This window comes from Odontomachus brunneus, unplaced genomic scaffold (assembly GCF_010583005.1).
Source record: "Odontomachus brunneus isolate Ranch 3 - 2012 unplaced genomic scaffold, Obru_v1 Obru_scaffold_030, whole genome shotgun sequence".
NCBI lineage: Eukaryota > Metazoa > Arthropoda > Insecta > Hymenoptera > Formicidae > Odontomachus > Odontomachus brunneus.
In genome coordinates, this window is record NW_022639480.1 from 1,808,646 (window position 1) to 1,815,039 (window position 6,394).

The 6,394-nt window shown below is 50.5% G+C and overlaps 1 protein-coding gene across 3 annotated transcripts in view; it reads left to right on the top strand.

Moving 5' to 3' along the window:
- Nucleotides 1-6,394, top strand: part of LOC116843130 (zinc transporter ZIP11) — a 31,228-nt gene that overhangs the window by 16,638 nt on the left and 8,196 nt on the right. The gene's annotated exons all lie outside the window — the stretch shown is intronic.

The window sequence follows — 6,394 nt, forward strand, 5'->3', positions numbered from 1 at the left end:
TCTCTCTCTCTCTTTTTCTCTATCGCACTTGTTCCTTTTTGTTCTCTTTTCAAATTCCTCTCTATGTCTCCCGCGTATGCGGGCGCACACGCGAATTCGCGGGTCTTTCCCTTTCTTTCTCTCCTCTCATCGTCTCCTCTTTTTCGCTCTACGAGTCCTCGGTCTCGCTCCTTTACACACGTGCGTATGTACACGCACCTTTGCGCACGCGATAAACGTGGTCTTTCCTTCTCGCGCTCACGATCGCGCGCGCGCGCGCGCTCGTCCGAATCTCTGCGCGAACATCCTTGCACCTCCTTCGGAACCATCCCCTCTCGTCCTGTTCCTCGACTTCCTCCTGCTTCTCGTCGAACACACTCCTTTAACCGAGCCGAGCACCGTCGCGGCGAGGAAAGCCTCGTCATGGCATCTTAACCGATCGACTCGTGCCCGACGGGCAACATTGTTGCGAATCAGGTCGAAGAAATAAATATTGAGATGAAGCAATATCGAGAGACGCGTTGTGCGCCCTCGCTCCGACGCGTTGTTACACTCTCTCGCCGTTTTATTCGTGCTTCGATTTTTTTATTTCGTTCTGATAACACAATATACGAATAACAAAATAACGAAATTGTGATATATTACTTTGGCTTATTACAGATGTCGATTTCACATAACCTTGAGCTCTCTCTCAAGTCGCCATTCTTGAATCCTCCGCGCACTTTTCAATCTTTAACCCATTCTCAACGTGAAACTCTAAACCTTTAAACTCCTATGAGACGGCTTTTACGAACAACGCTGTCATCGTTAAGATACTTTCTATCGAGGATTAAGGATCAATCGATCGGACGGTAGAAACGGCAGAATTTCGCGCGATATTAGCTTCAGGACGTTTCTCGTCCTGCGGCAGGTAGGAGCGCAGATAGGTGTTGCCACGTAAGGACAACCGCGGCTTTATGGAATGCAACATGGCGTCCGCGATACGTCCGGCGAAGCTGCAGCGATGTGCTGCTACGGACCAACGACTAGCTTCCCAGTCGGCACGGATGGTCTATTAAGCGGTACCACATCGGTATCCAACGCGATTTTCGATTGATTACTTCATCGTTGAGATTAACAACGGCAATTGAACAGACAGATTTGGATTCACTGTCGCGCGATTCTGACGCGTAACGCGAGGCGTGCATGATTTCGCTTTTCACCGCATTCCTCCGCTCGTCGTCTCGTGTTCGCCTCTCTCGCGAGAGGACCACCTAAATCGCCTGATTGTCTTAAATATGCGTAAATAACGGTACGTGGGAACGTGGGGCACGTGTTAGGTCGTTCGTGCGTGTGCCGAAACTCACACGCGCGTGAGTTTTTTTCACGTCCAAGTGACCGGTCCGGGCGGCTCTCTTTTTTTCTACTAGATGAAATCCGCGGTTTTCGACACGAGACGGCTCGACGCCGATGGAGTCGTGTGTATTCCGCGCGCGCAACATTTCGAAATTATACGCTCTGTACGTACTCTAAATCAATCGATAACAGAACGTGGCCAGATCCTTTCGGTCGATCGTCCGCCTAAATTGCCGGTAGAATTACTACTCTAGATAAATCGCATAGACACACGATTTGTTCGTTCAAATAGACATGGTTCTCGATGTCAAACACGAAGATGTCTCCAGAAGATGGTGCTTCCTCGACTTCTATCCCGGCCGGAACACACATTCGTCGCCGCGCCGAGTCGCAATTAAGACAGCCATGCGACGAGCCGGCGGGTTTCACTAGAAAAATCCCTGCAAGTAGAAAACCTGCCGTGTGTGTGAGTCCACGCGCGTGTCGACTCGCTCGCCAATACTTTCTCCCGGATCTCTGTTGGGATCCTGGACGGACTTCTCGCGCGAGAGGCATTCCTCTTCGGCTCGACATCCTCCGCTCCCTACGATAGAGCTCTCTCTCTCTCTCTCTCTCTCTCTCTCTCTCTCTCTCTCTCTCTCTCTCTCTCTCTCTCTCTCTCTCTCTCTCTCTCTCTCTCTCTCTCTCTCTCTCTCTCTCTCTCTCTCTCTCTCTCTCTCTCTCTCTCTCTCTCTCTCTCTCTCTCTCTCTCTCTCTCTCTCTCTCTCTCGGTCTCCCTGTTTCTAAGGTTATCTACTCGACTTCTCTCATATCCTTCTCTTCGCGCCCTTCGTCCCTGCTCCGCAACTTCGATCGCTCCCTCGCGCCTGTATGAAAGAATGATAGTCTCGCTAATAGGCAGATTAGCCACGCATCGAATGTTACGGTGATACGATTAGCGTTAGAGGAAGGTCGGCGTTAATTAATACGTCGGCACGTATCTCTCCCTCGTCGAGTTATATAAAATAATGAGGCTTATCGCGGACAGTTTAACGAGAAGTTTATCTCGAAAGAAGAGTAAATAACAAATATTCTCGTAACGTGAGACAATTTTTCTTTCTTCCTCTTTCTCTTCGTCTCTCTTTTTCTTCCATTTAACAACGTGTTTGCGCATCTCGAGGAGAACTACGCGAATATAATAATACGAATGACATCCACGAATGCCTCTCACAGTGCTATTGACCTTGGCATATAGAAGCCTCTTCGACGTGGAAATAACTTTACGAACACGCCACCTGACAGCCTTTTTTATGTCAAGTCTTCAACGCGCGTTCGCAAATTAATGGCCGCTGGTGAATTCCTTATGTCTCTATTTTTATCCCATCGTGCTTCGGTGCTTCTGTCTCTCGAGTTCTGTCGGCCAGTATACGCAAATTCAGCAGCAGGAGAAAGGTTGAAGCACCGCGAGCGGCCACATCGCGAATCCCGTTCCCTCGGTCCCAAAACAATTGGCCGTCGCGCCCTAGCTGTCTGGTGAACGTCGCGGCAGACAGAGTCAGGAGTAGCGGCGGGGCCCTGACCGTGGAAAGTAGAAAGAACTCTCGGGAAGGGAAAGAATCCACTCGAACCACCGGCGATGGTACACCTCGAAGGGCCCCCGCGATGGTAGTGGGGCATACAGACAACCGGGGGAGACAACTCTGCACTCGTACGTACTGCGTATAGCGACGAGGAGGAAAAGGGACAATACACATGACCATGCGCGCGCGCGCGCGCACACACACACACACACACATGTACGCACGCACGCACATACACCACAAATACAAGTCGCAACGGCAGCAGGAGAAGGAAGGCGGGGACGATCGTTCTCGGAACTCGGGTGACCTCCCCCGGTGCAACCGGCGAACAGCCGGACCCGACGGGTTAACTGTACAACCACTTATGTACCTCGACGCCGTAGGAATGCGGCGACGATGATGCCGTCGTCGTCGTCCCATGAAATAACGCACGACATGCCGCGGCATGACATACCTCCTCCTCCTCCTCCTCCTCCTCTTCCTCCTCCTTTCGCTGGAGGTCCCCCTGCTCCCTCTCTTATCCTATACACACAAACGGAGGAGGAAGACCTTATATCGCGCGCGGATGATCCATGCGCGAAAGCGCGGATCACGTCATTCATTCACCTGTACCGCCACCGCGCTGGTCTCTCTACCGGATCGACCCCGCCGCTGCGCTCATCTATTGTTCCCCGTAAATCTCGACCGTTCGCGGATCGACAGTTCAATCGGATCGCGGAAGCGGATCCGTATCGCGCCTCGATCGCCCTCGATCCTGAGCTTTTTTCACGACCTGATCCGTTCGTGGTTCCCCGCGTGCTTCACCATTTTTGTGAACCGACACTAGCGTATTGATTTTTCGCGACGCTAACGGCCCTATTTTTGCACGCTCTCGAGAGTAAACGTTTTTGCATCACAAGATGGTTGATTAAATGTCTCGCTCTTTGATAAGGTTACGATTAGAAACGAAAGATCCCTTTACAGAGACGCGTTACAGAGAGTGACGTTGAAACGTCTCTCGAAAATTGATTCTCCAAGTGAAATGTTTCGGGAATGTCGATTATCGTAAGATGTTGTGGACATCGAATTGAAGCTTTTGTATGGAGGAGAACGGAATTAACACAGTTAGCGCGTTCGTCGACGTATTTATTTAAGAAACAGATTTACCTGTCAGCACGAAGAAGAGAGAGGTACTTGTAACAAGCTATTCGTCGGCCGCCGCGAAGCGTGATTACTAACGGCGACGAGTCTTAAGCACCCGAACGGCTTATTCGCCGCAACGTTCGCCTCGTAAAGTCCGGTGTTCATGAATATCGAATTACGGGAGCTAGATCGCGGAAGATCTTCGTTACCGCGTTCCACGTACCAGAACCGAAGGTTTTTTCTACGTTTCAGTTGGTTCACGCGCGCACGATCCAGTCGGAGCCATTCATTCGAATAGGTGGTCTCCTCTGTGAAGCCCACGGTACCGTTCTCTCGCTTCTTATGGGCCTTAGAATTGGATCTCTCTCGGTAACCGAACGGGTCCGTTCTCTGTCTTCGACTCAGCCCCAACCATGGGGCTCTTCTTACGAGCTCTCCCTCAGTCTACTTTTATAGAAACACTAATTACGCGGATCCTGAGAACCCCATTAAAACCCCGTCGACGGAACAAGACATACGTCACTCGAGTTACATTGGGCGAAAGATCGTGCCGAATATTCTGATTAATTTCCCACATAGTGCACATCAATGCGCGTCGCTCGTCGACATCTCGTCGATTTTGCTGGGATCGTGATTATTTTAGAAATAATACCGCCCCGATGAGACGCATCTCACGGAAGTTTCTTCTTTCGCGAACCCGCAGAGTTCAGCCTGCCCGCGCGTCTCTACTCTCGCTCGGAGTAGTGAATGGAAGGATTCGTCGCGCGGGATTGGCAGACGATCGAGAACGACCTACCGCCGATATTCCAAAGTCGAGAATTCCGCAGCGACGGTGTGCGATATGTGAGATATCCCGGCCGGTGTGTCGGCGAGTGTTAGATTATGTACACGATCCTGTCGTTCATTCACCTGTTACATCTCTCTCCCGCCGCTCCTTTCCTCCCTCGTACCTTCTCACTCGACCATTCGCTCGTTCGCTCACTCGCTCGTGCTGTCTGCCTGCTCGCCTGCCTGCCTGCCTGCCTGCCTGCCTGCCTGCCTGCCTGCCTGCCTGCCTCATTCTCCCTCATTCTTCGACGTGATTCTACCATGCTATTACTTGGACCATAGATCACGCTCGGCGGTCCGCGAGGTCGCGGAAAAGAGAGACAGAGATGAACAGAGGTCGAGGAAAGAGGTCTCGCTTAGCTCTTATAACGAAGCCATGTTGTACCCCTTCTACACCTATAACGTCGCTAATACATCGCGTGATTACTTTTTTCCTTTTCATCTCCTGCGACATATATCAGATAAACTAGCCTCAGAACACTTTTCTTGCGTTTTAATTGCATTATTAATGTCACATGTGTATATTACGAAATTAACTGATCGTTATTAAAAACGTATGAATATATACCGCGCATGGGGTTCTTCGAAGGATCAATACGCGCTATTGCAACAATTAATAAACGCTACTAAACACGTTACACATCACGTCCGTTTATTTGCGGGCGTCCCGTAGATAGTTTTATGTCGTGGCCAAGGCAGGTTCGCGTAACTGGAAGCGAAACTCGAGGCGTTGTCGTTCATTGACATCTTATTTATGAGCGGCGATCCTGCTCGAGTAAGCTTGGCCGTTCTCCGGTAAGCATGAAAGAGCAAGCGGTACACACGGCTATCTAGGAAGCCTCGCGGCTCTCTTCGAGCGCGCTCCGTTCACGGAGATAGAAAAATCTAGAGAATGTCGAAGCCGTCGACCAGTTTCAAGAACTGTGCGCGCACAGTTGTGTGCGTGCAAGCTGATTTTTGCGCGGAGTCACCTTGTCTCCTTTGGTTTCGTTATTATCGTGCGACCGCGTTAACTCTCTTTACCCCTCCATTCCTTCTCTCTTCCTTCTCCCCTCTTCTCCAACTGTCTCCCTCCCCCATTCCCTCCCATCCCTACCATATTCCTTTTTCCCTCTCTTTTCTCACGCTCGCTAAACCTTTGTTTCTTTTTCCCCTCGCTCTCTCCTTTCTCTCCCCCGCTTTCTCTACTCATCTTCTATCGCCTTTCCCTCCCTCCCTCTCTTTTTCCTCTCCTCTCTCTTTTACTACTTTTCTCAGAATCCTTCTCATCTCCCCTTCCGCTCCATCTCCATTTTTCCTCTCCCTCTTATTTCCCACTTTTTTCCCCCCTCCTTTTCGTCGCTTTTCACACTTTCTCTTCCTTCCGTCACCTTCTCCTATTTCCGCTTCCCCATCATCTCTTTCTCCTCTTCTTTCCATTCTTTCCTCTTTTTCCTCTGCTCTTTCTTGCACTTTATCCTCATCTTTCTCTCTCCCGTTCCTCTCTCCCTCTCTTTCCGTCTTTCCTCTACTCCTTTCTCTCTCTGTCTCTCTCTCTCTCTCTCTCTCTCTCTCTCTCTCTCTCTCTCTCT